General features: G+C 39.1%; 1 protein-coding gene across 5 annotated transcripts in view; it reads left to right on the top strand.

The window, feature by feature from the left end:
• The window catches only part of SAMD12 (sterile alpha motif domain containing 12), a 498,432-nt gene that overhangs the window by 105,434 nt on the left and 376,571 nt on the right, over window positions 1-16,427 (top strand). The window lies entirely within an intron of this gene.

Below are 16,427 nucleotides of genomic sequence, written 5' to 3'. Positions count from 1 at the left end.
CTGTGGGTTTAATCAACTTAGATGTGGCAACTCTTTTGGCTGTGAGTCATACCTTGAAAGTTAAATAATATTAAATTTTGGAGAGTTGGCCACATCCATTCACATAAGAACTTTCAAGGCTTTAATGTAATTATTTGGCACTTATGGGATACAAACACACACAGAGACACACATTTGACTAGACACATGATCTTTTTGCCTCTTCAGAATGATCAACTCAGGATCACCCAAGAAAGTGATACATTTCTTTTACCAGGCAATTATTGAACCTTAAGGGAAGAAGGCTAATATTCTTGGTATTTTTTTTATCATCCTCTTGCCTCCCAAGTGGCAACTGACTGTCAATATTTAGACTAGAGTGTTATTAAGAATATGAAATATTATTATAGAGCAGATTTTGTGAGAAATTTGAGCCATCACTTCAGTATGATACCAGACTCTCAATCATGTTGTAACATTAAAGTTCCATTTTTAACGTTGCCTAAGCCTGGAATTATGTTCAAAGTTAAAGGATAAAATGAGTTTTGAGAAAACGCATTCATTCATCCTTTTCGTATCTCCACCTCCGTCATACCCTGCCTACCTTTTTGACTGCTCATGGGAATTCGGTTGAAAATAAAAGACAGTGCATATGGATTCAGCTCTTGCCGTGTGCCCAAAACTTCCCCATATTTGATAATAATGGAAATAAGCACCACCTCTGCTGCTCAAACTAAGAAAGATTAATACAAATAAGCAGCAATTATGCAAGTGATATGGAGGTGAGACTGTAAAATGACATGAAGGTGTCTTTCTTTATCTTCTCAGACATGCAGAAATCATGGGTAATTTGAAATGACATTAACAAGTTAAGGCTTATTATTTGTTGTGAAAATGGTCACTTCCTAGACGACCAAAAAAGAAACAAAACAAAACAAAAAAGAAACTTATGAGAAAAGGCTGCTTTAGTCTTTTGATTACTTAATTTTTAAGAAAAGGGAGCTGGGCACAGTGGTTCACACCTGTAGTCGCAGCTACTCAGGAGGCTGAGGCAGGAAGATCCCTTGAGCCCAGGAGTTCAAGGTGGCAGTGAGCTATGATTGCACCACTGCACCCCAGCATGGTTGACAGAGCGAGACCCTGTCTGAAAAAAAAGGAGATTGTACTATCTTGGAGTTTGTTCAACCAAACAGTCATCACCTTCCCTTTGAAACAAATAATATCTGGCCTTAAAGAGTACCATTCCCCCATCAGTGTACTGGGGATTGGTTCCAGGAGCCCCATGTGTACTAAAACCCACACATACTCAAGTCTTGCAGTCGTCTGTGTAGAACCCATGTGTACAAAATGTCAGCATCAGCTCTTCTTAGCCACCAGTTTCACATCCCTCAAATACTGTGTTTTTCACTTGCGTTGGGTTGAAAACAAATCTGCATATAAATGGAGTAGTTTGGCTCAAGGATCAGTTGTACTATTCTCATAAGTTTAGGTTGTTTTTCACTTGTTTTGGGGTCTAGGTCTCTGTACAACAGCTAATGTACAATTAACTAATTATTATTGATATTGTAATTCAGAATTCGAATCCCAGTTAAGTCTGAGATCTTGGACAAATTGCCTAGCCTTTCTGAGCCTCAGGGGTTTTTTCCATATACAAAATAGGAATAATAGGGAGTGAGATGAGGTCATACCATGCTTGGTATCAGGCTTGGTACATAATAAACCCTCAATATGGGCTTTGCGGTAGATATTGTCATGTTAAATTTACAGGGAGTTTCGAATCTAGTAATTAATATGGGACTTGTATTCAGGTGGTTATAATTTAATACATGGTAAAGTTCAGAGGAAGGAGAGATCACTGTAACCCAAAATACTTAGAGGAGGATGTGTCAGTTCACCTGAGCTTTTAATAAAATGAGTAATATCTAAACAAGTCGGGGAGACTTTCTAGGTGGAGGAAATTGTACAAGCAGAACTGGAAAGGTGAGAAGGTACAAGGTATTGATGAGGCGCTCAGTGTGTGACTGCATTGTAGAATTCATGAAATGCAGTGACATAAGTCAAGACTGGGGAAAATGAAGTTGGTTATAGCTAGACTGATTATGTAAGACACAGAATGTCTTAGGTTCCAAAGTTTGGTCTCTAAGCCATGGAAAATAGATTTTCACTCTAATAATTTGGAGAGGTGCATCACTTCTTTGTTTGTGACCACCATACCCTCCCGTGAGTGACAGTACTACTCCCAAACAGCTTCATGATGGCAGACAGTATATGCCAGTGATCCAGTGGTTGAAGGTTCCTGATCAGCTGTGGACTTCTACATCACCTAGCCAGTCACACTTTCCACCACACCAATGTAGTCATCTAGTATCAGAAGCCATTATGTTTAAGGCTGAGTTAAAGGCTAACATGTTCTAAATTGGCTGTGGCTAATTATTTTGTAAACAGTGTCAGCCTAGGAAACTAACATTGGAATCTGACTGTAGTGCCTGTCAGCCAGCATTGGTGATGGTATCAAATACACATGACTCTTCATGCCTCAAGTCATTTACCAGGTACTTTTTTTAATCCATTTATGATTTGATAAGCTCAGACTAAAAGGTTGTGTAACTTTTTCTAGTTCTCGTAAACATTGTTGACATAGTAGGAAGATCAGTCTATCCCAGTTTCCCTTTTCCCCATGGAAAATTGGGAATTAGCACCAATACTTGCAAGACAGAGACTGTCAGAAGGGAATGGGCCCCTTCAAAATGGCTCATAGTTTTACCCAAATTAGAATTCAGAAGATGTTTTACTCACTGAGGACCAGAGCTAAGTAGGAGTCCTAAGCTTTTAAGTACTCAAGCATAAGAAAATGATTAAGTTATTAGGCTTCATAAATAAGATATCAAAAACTAAAGATAACAATGCAAAACCATTGGTTAGCATGTAGATATAACCAAAAGTAGATAAGGAGTTAGGAGCTTAGAAAAAACAGGCTGCTGACCTTCAAAGCTGGAATCTGGTCTCTGTCATGTCAGTCCCTCCTGATCCATACTGCTAGTGTATAGGGACCATTGTTTTGTTAGCAATTAACCGAGACAATGAGTGTGACCGCAGGTATGAGTACTAAGTTCTGTTAGAGCTAGAGCAATAAGCAAGAGAGCTAACTTTTACTAAAAAGTTCATTTTAGGGATGATAATCAGACTGGGATGATAATGGATGATGCCCAGGGCACCAAGGAATACCCAAATTCTGTTCTGGGGCCTGAGGAAGATATCTCAGCAACTAGAACATGGGAGGCATAGTAATACATCCCTTTTGGTTGTGACTTCCCCACAAATCCTGATGTGGAGAGTTCTAGTAATTAAGTGAATTCACAAAAAGCATTCTGCTTTTCAAAGCTGGTGGACATACTAGAACTACATCGGTTATAGTTACAGAAAACACAATTAAACAGTGGCTTAAACGTCTCATGGGATATAAAGCCCAGAGTATGTAGTGCAGGACTGACTCACAAATGCACAGTATCTTCAGTGCCACAGGCTCCTTCTATCTTTCTCCTCTGCCTTCCTTAGCATGTGGCTTTTACATTCCCATGGTTTCAGTTCAGCTTATCATATTTGCATGTCAAGTCAGAAGAGAGGGGTGAGACCCAAGAGCCAAAGGTGAGTGTCAGAAGAGTCTGCCCGCTTTCCAAAGGATTTTCGTGGAAGTCAACCTAACAACTTCACTTCAGTCTCTCATGCCAGAACTCAATCACATGGCTAGTTGCAAAGGACCCTGTGATGTGTACTTTCCATGATACTGCCCAGAAAGAAAAAAAAAAAAAAGAACTCTGCCCATAAGAAAGGAGAAAATAGATACTAAAGAAGCCAACAGCACCAATTGCCAATGTGAGTTAAGTCTGAATAACAGCAGAACAAAGTCAGCCCTGAGACTTACTGAGCCTGTGCTGTTGCTTCCCAAAACCCAATCTCAGATTCCATCATGATGCCATCTTATTCCAACTAGTGCCAGATACAGCAGAAGTTGGAACCAGAAACAGAAAGAGGAAGCACATGTATGCCTTTGTGTAAGTTTTCTATGCCTGCCTTATCAAGTTATCACAAATTGGGTAGCCTAAAGCAACAGAAATGTATTACCTCACAGTTCAGGAGGCCAGAAGTCCAAAGTCCATGTCTGGCCAGATCATCCTAAAACTTTTAGAAATAGCAAATCAAAGCCACATCCCCCAGATAGTCACACCAGTTGTGAGAGAATGATTAACAGCCAGGCCCCCTGTGCTTGTGGCTGGACCTTGTAGGGCTACACTGCCTCTGGAGGCTCTGAGGGAGAATCTGTCCCTTGCCTCTTCTAGTTCCAGACCCTGTTGGCCTTTCTTGGCTTGTGGCTATGTGTCTCTCTGTTCTGTCTTCACTTTGTCTTCTCTTCTATATGTTTGTGTTTTCTCTTCCTTAGTCTGTCTCAAACCTCTCTGTGTCTTTCCCCCACAGAGACACTTGTCATTGGATTTAGGGCTCATCAGGATAATCCAGGATGGTCTCATCATCTTAAGGTCTTTGACTTCATTGTATCAGCAAAGACACTTTTTCTAAGTAAAGGCACACTTGCAGGCTACAGGGATTAAGACATGGGCATAGCTTTTGGGGGTCACTATTCAACCCATTACATCCTTTGCTAAGCATTGAGTTTTGCCAGGTCACCCGAAACCTTTTAGAAATAGCAAGTCAAAGACACATCCCCCAGACTGTGTCACCATCTGTGAGAGAATGATTGACAGCTGGGTCCCCTTGGCTTGTGGCAGGACCATATTGGGTTGTTTTGAGGATTAGATGGACCTTGTACTTTATGTATTTATTTATTTATTTATTTTTTTTTTTTTTTATTTTATTTTTTTTTGAGGCGGTGTCTCGCTCTGTCGCCCGGACTGGAGTGCAGTGGCCGGATCTCAGCTCACTGCAAGCTCCGCCTCCCGGGTTCACGCCATTCTCCTGCCTCAGCCTCCCGAGCAGCTGGGACTACAGGCGCCCGCCACCTCGCCCAGCTAGTTTTTTGTATTTTTAGTAGAGACGGGGTTTCACCGTGTTAGCCAGGATGGTCTCGATCTCCTGACCTCGTGATCCGCCCGTCTCGGCCTCCCAAAGTGCTGGGATTACAGGCTTGAGCCACCGCGCCCGGCCATGTATTTATTAAAGAGAGCCTATCCATTATTACTGTGTTGTTTTTCCCTGGGCTTCTTTATGATGCCTGGCCTAGGAGAGGACGTCACAGAGAAGAGTTGGATGTGTTGCTGTGGGCTGAAGAAAATAGTGCAAAAGTTGTTTGCAGTTGACCTTTTCTTCCCACTAAACTGTGGTTTCAGGATATAGGTGACAGTGAGTATGAATTTCATAATATGCTGGCAGGAAAAGAGGGAAGAGTAAGGGAATAGGGGATGCCTGATTTAAAGGAAGCAGGAAATAGGAGTAGGGCAAGGAAGTCGTGTGACACAGATTATTACTAGGGGGTGGTTAATCTACAAGACTGTTACAAAATTTAGCCTGTGAGATACCCCAAAAAGAGTTTAAATAAGCAGGTTTGAGGTATGACCCCTACTCAATATGACTGATTTGTAAAATGAGTGTTCTTGTGCCCCTCAGACTCTGCAAAATCACCTCTGGCAACCGTTTTGTGATGGGATTAATTTTTCTTTTAGTTCTCCTTTGAGTGTTTAACTGGATTTCGACTGCACAGAGAAAGGGGCGGTGGTTCTAACAGAGGATTGACAGAGAGAATGAGAGAGGAAGAGCCCAAGGAGGGAGATGGCAGCGGAGTTGTAATTCCTTCTCCTGACTCCAGGTGGCGCTTGGTTTCTGACCAAGGTTTAGCCTCAAAACACTTTCTCAATTTCCGTAGAAAGGATGAAAGGCAACGTAATCCTGAAGCAAGTGGCCACCTATCTGTGGATTCTTTATGCTTTCGGGACACATTTCAGCCTCACTTGAAGTTTTCTAGAGGGTCAGAAGGGCTTAGTGGGATGAACCTTAGAAGTGCTCTTGCCCGTGAAAAGGGATCCCTGAGCACTGTTCAACTCTGTGAATGTTTGTTAAGTGAATGGATGACTCTAATGCCTTTCCATTAAAAAACCTGCCCCATTAAAGACCCATTCCCAGCCCCAGAAATAATCACTTAAGTTTCTTAATTTCTCTTCCTAATGCACTACCGGTAGGAGAGCTCATTTTCTAGAATTAAACCAAACTGCAGTGCATGATACATTTCCTTTTACTTGCAAGAAATCCCTACAGACGGCATTAATGGATTTATTTTAAATTGCTGTTTGTAAACTCCAAATAATTATATGAAATTGTTTTTTAATGTTTGCATAATTTTTTCATCATTAAAAGCCACCAAGCTCTTTAATATTGAGGCAGAATCAACCATCGAACATAAAAAATGGTTACCTTGATGTTTTTAATATCTCTGCCTCACATACACAGACATTCTTTGCTCTGCATGGTTATTTATAGTGCTTGTCACATTAGTGGCTTTTTCTGGCAAATGTATTATTTTGGCGTGAACTTCCATAAGAGGGGAAGAAATCCTTATCCTGAAATTTCCTGGAAGCCAAGCCTAGGTACTTGGCTGCCATAGACAATTGGACAAAGGTACTATTCTCATTTTATCATTTGAGAGAGCCTTGCTACACTTAGCCATTCCTCCCATTTTCAAAATCATCCTCTGCATAGGCTATAGCTCAGTGCTGCAAAAGCCTACAAAATCTACTTATTAGGATCAAGGCATGGTTTTAAGATGTTTTCTTCAAAATTATAGCAGTGGCTAAAGAGTTCAACAGATGTTTGCTTTGAATTTAATTTTACATTTTTATTCATTGAAAAATGTAATGAAAATGTGCTCTTCAATATATTCCAGGGTTGAATCCACTGGAGACCATTAGTGCTTTAACTTGCCCTGACTTTTACACAGTTATTAGAAAAAAGATTTTCCTGTCATTTCTATTTCATTAACACCTAACCTAAGATTGTAAGACCGGCTGGCAAATAGTTGTAAATGATTTTTTGTTTTTTGTCTCTGTGAATTAAGACATTCATCAGAGAAACAACATGCAGAAATAAACTACTAATGCTGATAATATGCATTTGTCTAACATAACCTGTGATTTCAAATTTTGTATTCATCAAAACAGTCTCACTGTTCTTATGAATTGATTGGTTTTAATAATAAAAAGACGTTACAAGTTCAAATTTCTATTTATATGTTGAACCTAAAAGATTGCTTCTCTCTGTTATAATATAGTCCCTGGAAGATATAGTTTTAAAATAGCCTCCGAACAAGTACACTAACAAACAGTTAAAAATGTAATCTTAGTACAGAAAGTGAGGTCTGTACACCAGCAGCTTGGAAGCTTGTTAGAAATATACAAGCTTGGCTCCCACCCTAGCACTACTGAATCAGAATCTGCATTTTAACAGAATCTCAGGTAATCTGTATGCATATTAAAGTTTGAGAAGCACTGCGCTGCAGTAAACAATAGAAGTCTCTGCTAATATACTTGTAGTCTATGGGAGTCACCCATCATCATATGTGATCACATATGGTGAAGGTGCTTTCCAAATGCCACTCAGAGGGCTGATGTCCAAGCTGGAGAGATTCCGAGACCACATCCACAAAATAATGATGTTAATAGGTCTCTTGGAGATGAGACATTTTTAAAAATTTTCTAATTAATTTATTTTTTAGTTGACAAAATTTGTATATATTTATGGAATACAGTATAATGTTTTGAAATATATACACATTATGGAATGGCTAAATCAAGCTAATTAACATATGTATTACATCACAGACTTATTTCCTGTGATGAGAACAAATAAAATCTATCTGAGTTTGTATATATTTTAGAAGGCTTCCCAGGCAATTGTTATGAACATCTAGTTTTGTGGAAAGCAAGAATTGAGAGAATAAAGCAAGATATTGGGATATAAAACTGACAGTTTTTAAAGTTTTGGTGAAGAGAGAATAGGTAAAGGGAAGGTTCACACTGAGTAAAACAGCTCATGCTAGATTGGCTTGCAAATACCCAGTGCTAGTCAGGGGCCATATGAAGACAAGAGAAAATGGAAATGACAGAAAAAAGTGACTAGAGAGGCATCCCTCCATTCCACATCTACATCTTCCACACAGACCACCATGCCAGGCATTGCTGGACAATGAGGTGAGTACCCAGACCCTCTGTCCTCTTACACTCTCTAATGTACTAGAGGAGACCAGAATGTCAACAACTCTAATCCAAGCAAGAACTAAATACATATAAATACAAGGTAAAATAACTGTATTCTGATCATAGATGAAGGAACAATTGATTATTTATTTATTTATTTATTTATTTATTTATTTATTTGAGACAGAGTCTCCTTCTATCGCCCAGGCTGGAGTGCAGTGGTGCAATCTCGGCTCACTGCAACCTCCACCTCCTGGGTTCAAGCGATTCTTCTACCTCAGCTTCCTGAGTAGCTGGGAGTACAGGCATCTGCCACCATGTCCAGCTAATTTTTGTATTTTTGGTAGAGATGGGGTTTTGATATGTTAGCCGAGCTGGCCTTGAACTCCTGACCTCAGGTAATCTGCTTGCCTCAGCCTTCCAAAGTGCTGGGATTGCGGGCGTGAGCTGCTGCGTCTGGCAGGAGCAATTGATTTTGATTAAAAGAATCATGAATGGCTTCACAGAAAGGAACCCATGTCTCTATGTCCTAGGCATGGTTCTAATCACATTTGAGAACAATCGATGTGGAAAGAAAAGATGGAAGAGGAGATTCAAGAACAAGTGCAGGCCGGGCACAGTGGCTTACGCCTGTAATCCCAGCACTTTGGGAGGCCAAGGCGGGTGGCTAACCTTAGGTCGGGAGTTTGAGACCAGTCTGACCAACATGGAGAAACCCCATCTCCACTAAAAATACAAAATTAGCCAGGCGAGGTGGCGCATGCCTGTAATCCCAGCTACTCAGGAGGCTGAGGCAGGAGAATTGCTTGAACCCAGGAGGCAGAGGTTGCAGTGAGCCAAGATCGCGCCATTGCTCTCCAGCCTGGGCGACAAGAGTGAAACTCTGTCTCAAAAGAAAAAAAAAACAAGTGCAAAACTCAGAGGCATGTATCCTGGGGAACAGATCAACATATTATTGCATGTGGGGGGACCATAAAAGGGCACTTTGTTGTCCCGGCATAGAGGACCATGAAGCCATATTAAGGACAGTCTTCTGTAGATGTTGGCTACCCCTGACTAAGAAGTTGAGGAAGTGAGCATTAATTTTTTTCATTACTCAAGGAAAGAGATCCTTGAAGCTCTTGGCCTTCAACTTGGTAATCTTGGAGTCTATGGCCAAGATTTATAAATTATGTGTGCTTTATCCACACTGGCTTTTCATTTTTAGCAGCCTCCAGTTTCCCAAATTTTTTCTCTAGCCCTGGCTGACTGTGTTCTCCTTGAACACATAGATACGTGAAACTATTCTGAAAGCCTACACTTGCTCTAGAAATGTAAACCAGTATTAAACAATATCTGCTTCACTGAAGCTGCAGATCCACTCTCTGAGATAGGCAGAAGAGATATTATTACCATGTAACTTTGGCTTGAGGACGTTACATGACGTTGTGAGCATGTGGCTAATAAGTCTTGGAGCTGGAAATAGGTCGGGTTAATTGTCCTTGCCACAATTTTTTCACTTCCTCTTATTCTTTCCAGTAAATCACTGTTGTAATCATTAGCTCTAGGTAACAATATTTGCTCCTTTTCTCCTTCTGGGCTTGTAGAAAACTGAACTTTCTGTTCAGTCTGGTTGGGTGGTTATGGCAAATGAGATATGATGTGCGTCACACTCAGGCTGGAGCAGTCAATTACCAGTTTGAGACCAAGTACCCCCTTTCTCTATTTGTGTTCATTATGGAAGCCCATGTTAGCATGAGCCTCTGGCAGTCTAAGTCCCCAAGTAACTATGGCAAGTTGAGCCTCTATACTGGACATGTAGTGTCAGCAGGAAGTAAACTTGTGTTAAGTCATACAGATGTGAGGGTTGTTCATTACTGCAGTAGAACCTAGCCTATTCTGACAGATAATAGCCTCTATCAAATTTCTATCTAGATAAGCCAGCATGTATTCACTGGAGAGTGCAGGAGGTGTAAAGTGAACTTGGTGGGGAGGTAAAGCATATATGGAAAATACTTCATAGCACGAGACACTATACTGTCTGAGGAAAGGTTCTGCATTTTGACCATCCTCTAGTTCTGTCTACCATTTCTGTGATATATGTCACACCTAATAGGTGCCATGTCTGTATTTGTTGAGTGAATGAATAAACATATACTTTTATGTTAACGTGAACTCTGTATGTTCTTTCCATCAAGACATATCTCGGCAATAACATGTTTCCTAATCATTTCTATTAATTTTCATATTTTTTATGCTATACACCATAAGCCATGAACATTCTAGATGTGAACACTGATCTTTTCCGGGAATTTAGTTTGGGTAAAGTATATCTGCATTATTATTAAACAGCTAGCATCATAGATTTTAGAGGAAGGAGAAGGGGGTGCAGTCGTGACGTTGTTAGAAATTCAGAGCAGTGATTTCCCATTCTGATTTGATGATAGGCCTGGAGCTATCCACATGCCTCTAGCAGTGTTGCAAGGTAATAAATGCTACAGGCATAACATGCCAACAAGCAGATCTTAAATAAAATATATTCGTGTATATTAAGTTTTTTATTTTATAGTTCATTGCAAACACAATCTCATTCTTCTCTATATTTTTTATACCATAATAATGGACCTGTCTTCAAGGGAACAACGTCTCGTTGTGTACACAGGACCCTTAAACAGAGACTGTTTCTGTGACTCGGCCGTCATGGAAAGGATTAAATGGGTTGCAAAACACCATGTTTAAAAATGAAGGTAAATTTGTCTCCGCTGGAATCAGAAGCCAGCTGGGCCTAAGAATGGTGTCTATGTCTACGTAGTATATCCTGATATAACACATGCCTTGCCTTGTTTCAGTTCGTTAATTATCTGCTTCCTGTTCTTCTGTTTAATTAGTCCTGTGTTGTTTCATTCTTTCCACTTCCTGACTTTCTTCCTTTCTTTCATATTCTCCATCTGTTTCTGCCTTTGAAAATTTCATTTTGGTTTTTAAGTTTAATTGATGTCTCCTCTGACATTTCAGATTTCATTAGCATTTCTTACCAGATTTGTTACTTTCCGTTTAGCCATTTTTACATGTCTGAAAACTTCTAAATCCCTGATTAAGTGTATTCATCCTCAAAATGGCATCTTTTTAAAAAAAGTAAATAAATGTTCTCAAATGCTGGTGTTCTTTTTTTTTTTTTTTTTTTTCCCCTGCAACTGTTACTTTAGATTCCAGGGGTACATGTGCAGGTATGTTACATTGGTAAATTGTGTGTCACTGGGGTTTGGTGTACAAATGACTTTGTCACCCAGGTAGTGAGCGTAGTACCCTATAGGTAACCTCCCCGTCCTCCCATACTCCCCTGTCAAGTCAACCCTAGTGTCTGTTGTTCCAATCTTTGTATCCATGTGTACTCAACGTTTAGCTCCCACTTATAAGTGAGAACATGAGGCATTTGGTTTTCTATTCCTGCATTAATTCGCCTAGGATAATGACCTGAAACTGCATTCATGTTACTGCAAAGAACATTATTTCATTTTTTATGGCTGCATAGTATTCTATGGTGTATATGTACCACATTTTCTTTATCCAGTCCACCATTGATGGGCATCTAGGTTGATTCCTTGTCTTTCTTTTCTGTTGTGAATAGTGCTGTGATGCACATATGGGTGCATGTGTCTTTTTGGTAGAATGATTTATATTATTTTGCGTACACACCCAACAATGGGATTGCTGGGTCCTATGGTAGTTCTGTTCATATGTTCTTTCAGAAATCTCCAGATTGCTTTCTACAGCAGCTGAACTAATTTACATTCCCACCAGCAGTGTGTAAGTGCTCCCTTTTCTCCGCAATGTCACCAACATCTGTTATTTTTTGACTTTTTAGTAATAGCCATTCTGATTAGTGTGAGATGTTATCTCATTGTTTTGATTTACATTTCTCTAATGATTAGTGATGTTGAACATGTTTTCATATGCTTGTTGGCTATGTATATCTTCTTTTGAGAAGTGTGTGTTCATGTCCTCTGCCCATTTTTTTAAATGGGGTCATTTGTTTTTTGGCTTCTAAATTTGTTTAAGTTCCTTATAAACTCTGGATATTACACTTCTGTCAGATGCATAGTTTGCAGTATTTTCTCCCACTCTGTAGGTTGTCTGTTTGCTCTGTTGATTGTTTATTTTGCTGTGCAGAAGATCTAAAATTAGGTCCCACTTGTCAGTTTTTGTTTTTGTTGCAATTGCTTTTGGAGACTTTGTCATGAAATCTTTGCCAAGGTCTATGTCCAGAATGGTGTTTTCCAGGTTTTCTTCTAGGGTTTTTATAGTTTTAGGTTTTATATTTATGCCTTTAATCTATCTTTAGTTGATTTCTGTATGTGATGAAAGAAGGGTTCCAGTTTCAATCTTTGGCATATGGCTATCCAGTTACCTCAGCACCATTTATTGAATAGGGAGTCCTTTCTCCATTGCTTTTTATTGTTGACTTTGTCAAAGATTAGATGGTTACAGGTAAGCACCTTTATTTCTGGGTTCTCTAACATGTTCCATTGGTCTCTGTGTCTGTTTTTATGCCAGTACCACGCTATTTTGGTTTCTGTAGCCTTGTAGTATAGTTTGAAGTCAGGTAGTGTGATGCCTTCAGCTTTGTTCTTTTTGTTTAGGATTGCTTTAGCTACTTAGGCTATTATAGGTTATTATTTCGTTCCATATGAATTTTAGAATAGTTTTTTTCTAATTCTGTGAAAAATGACATTGGTAGTTTGATAGGAATATCATTGAATCTGTAAATTGCCTTAGGCAGTGGGGCCATTTTAATATAGAGATTATTCCTATCCATGAGCATGGAATGTTTTTCCATTTGTTTGGGTCGTCTCTGATTTCTTTCAGCAGTGTTTTGTCATTCTCCTTGAGAAACTAGGAGGAGTCAAGACATTTAATGATTAATCAGTAATAAGCAGTGATTAACCAGGTGAATAAGAGAAAGGTGTTTGGGACTGAGGGAGCACTATGTACAGAGGCACGATGTCCTTGATTGATTAATTCGGCAAATATTTTTGGTAAGTATTCCAGTGAAAACACTAGGGAATGCCCTTATGGACTCCATGCTCCAAACATGTAACAGCATTGAATGTAATTTCATGAAATGCATGACATATTTAGCACATAGCTACTGCTGGTGTTTGTAAAGTGAAGACAGGTGAAGCTGTTATATATGTTTTCCTATTGCTGCTATAACAAATTGCCACACACATAGTGGCTGAAAACAACACAAATTTATATCTTACGGTTACAGACATCAGAAGTCCAAAATGGGTCTTATAGACTAAAATCAAGGGGTTGAGAAGGCTACACTCCTTCTAGAGGCTCTGGAGAAAAATTGACTGCTTTGTCTCTTCCAGCTGCTGAAAGACACTTCTATTATTTGGCTTCTGGCCCCTTCCACATCTTCAAAGCCAGCAACATGGGATCTTCAGATCTCTCCTGCTCTGACACTCCTGTCTCCTTCTTATAAGGACCCTTGTGCTCATGTTACCAAGCAATCAGCGAGCTCACTGCCCAATACACATAGAGGCCAATACGATACCATGGCACCAGCTTTTGAGAAGAGAAAAGCTTTATTGTGAGTAGTTGGCAAGGACACAGGAGAAAATACTCAAATCCATCTCCTTGAGCTGAGGGCTAGGGTTGATTTTATTATAGGCATAGGGCAGTGAGGCATGATCTGACTGGTTCCTGCCGTCGGGTGATGCCAGGATTTGGTCTGATTAGATCCTGAATCCTGCCAGGTGGTGTCCACCTCCTATTTCAGTCCTTCCTCCTTGGTCTGAGTGTTCCACCCAACGTTGCACACCTGGTTTCTCTGGGCATGTTCAGGTTATGTGACCTTCAACTTGTGGGTCTGTGGCAACTGAAAGCAATTCACTATTTAAGAGATGAACCAGAATGATCTGGCGCAGCTATGGTCATATTGGACATGCACAAATAATCCAGGATAATCATGCTTCCACCTTGATCACATTTGCAAAGTCCTTATTGCTCTGGAAGGCAACACATTAATAGATTTTAAGGAATAGAACCTGGATATTTTTGAGAGACTGTTATTCTGCCTATCACAGCTATAAAGAGGGGTAGAGGCAGACAATGAGCTTCCTTTCATTTATGAGGACCTGGGCTTTATTTAAGAGAATCATGAAAAATGAGCAGAAGCAAAAGTAGGCCAGAAAAAGGAAAGAATGTTGAGAGTTTTGTGCTGATGAGAGCTGATGAGGTCTGAGTAAGGCAGTATTCAGTAGAGGTAATTGACTTGAGAGAAATTTAGCATATACAGCACTTGGCAATTAACTGGATAAGTGGATGAAGAAGAGGGAGAATTCAAGGGTGACCCTGAAGTTTTTCACTTGGTCAGCTGGGAATAAAGTGTTCTTAATTTTTGGCTTAAAATAATGTTTTCTGAACTGTTTTGGTGTCAGCATAAATATTCATGCAAGTACAACATTAATTGTATTGACTTCTAACAAATCACTGGTTTTAGGCCATCCAGCTGGTTATTCATATTCTTTGTTTCATATTTTTCTTTCCTCTGTTGTAGGCTATTGTTTAATATACTGGATATGTAGCAGACAGAGATGCCTTCTCCAGTAAATTGCATTTTAGTGTAGTATCTTTGATTGGAGATTTTAAGGTATGATAATGCTTGACACACGTCACTTTTTCTGGCTCTTAATACATTAAGGGAAGTAATTTCTATAGGTACTTGTTTTATGTGAATAAATCAATTTGTCTAATCTAACAGTAGAATATTAGCTTTCATATGTGGTTTCTATATCATAATTTGAACATACTAAGATCTGAAAAGCCCACCAGAATCAGTTAATTCAGAACATTTTTCAAGTTCCCTCTTTATGTCCCGTATCATTTTACATACTTTTGTTGGGTAAGAAAGAAGTTTGTTTCTCTTCTTAAATAACTGAGGGATATACTGGGCCCACTGTAGTAATACAAGTGACATAGCTGAAGAGAGATACAAAAACTATTAGTCATCTATGAATAGATGTGAAAACAGCAGAGAGAGCATGGCAGCAAATGGAGATAGCATGAGCCAAGAAACGGCCTGTTCAAATGAGTGAATCCCCCCATCACTACCATATCGAGTAACTTTTATCCCTTCTAACTTAATTTAAATATTTATTAAATTCTTATGTTAAACACTTTATTTGTACAGCCTGAGAAGAATATGTGCAATGCATGTATCTGTCAAATAACTTGTATTCAGCATATATAAAGAAGTCATACAAATCAATTTTTTAAAAGTAGAAACAACCCTTTTTTTTCAACTGGCAAAGATTCAAACAGACACTTCTAAAAAGAAGGTATTGAAATGGCCAATAGGTGTATGAAAATGTGCTCAACGTTATTAGTCCCCAGGAAAATATAAATCAGAATCACAGTGAAATACTACTTGATACAAACTAGTATGACTTAAAACTTAAAAAAAAAAAAAAAAAAAAAAAGGAAACACCAGTATCAGTGATGTGGAGCAACCAGAACTTCATACAATGTGAGTGAGAATGTAAAATGATACAACCACTTTGGAAAACTTGGCAATTCCTCAAACTTAAACACACAGTAAATCGAACTTAAATAGATACTTGCCAAGTGACTCAGTGATTCTCCCACTAAGTATTTCCAAGAGAAATAAAAACATCCACACAAAGACTTGTACATGAATATTCACAGCAACTTTCCTCATGATGCTCCCAAAATGTAAACAACTCATATCTATCGATAAGAGAAAGGATCAACAAATTGTGGTGTATTTATACAATGGGCTTCTCTACAGCTTAAAAGAGAAAAGATTAGTTATATACACAACAACATGATTGATTCTCATACACATTGTGTTGAGTGAAGGAAGCCAGACACATGCATGTATTTACTGCATGATTCCATTTATATGATGTGCAAAAATAAGCAAAGCCACTCTATAATGATAGAAAATAAAATAGAAGTTACTATGAGGGGTAGGGATTGATTAGAAGAAATAAGACAACTCCTCAGGGGGATGGAGATGTTTTATGTTTGATTAGGGTATTGGTTGCATAGAAGAAAACACTTAAGATCTATGCGTTTTACTCTAGGTAAATTTTACCTAAAAATAAAAATACTGTGTGAGATAACCAAGAATGCAATGATGAATAAAATAGATGAAGTGCCTGCTTCCATGAAATTTTTAGTTGAATGGGTAAGAAAGTCATTAAATAAGAAATCCCTCGTGGCATGAGTCTTATGATG

This window comes from Trachypithecus francoisi, unplaced genomic scaffold, assembly GCF_009764315.1.
Source record: "Trachypithecus francoisi isolate TF-2019V2 unplaced genomic scaffold, Tfra_2.0 Lachesis_group7, whole genome shotgun sequence".
NCBI classification, from domain to species: Eukaryota; Metazoa; Chordata; class Mammalia; order Primates; family Cercopithecidae; genus Trachypithecus; species Trachypithecus francoisi.
This window is presented reverse-complemented; position numbering and strand designations above follow the sequence as displayed.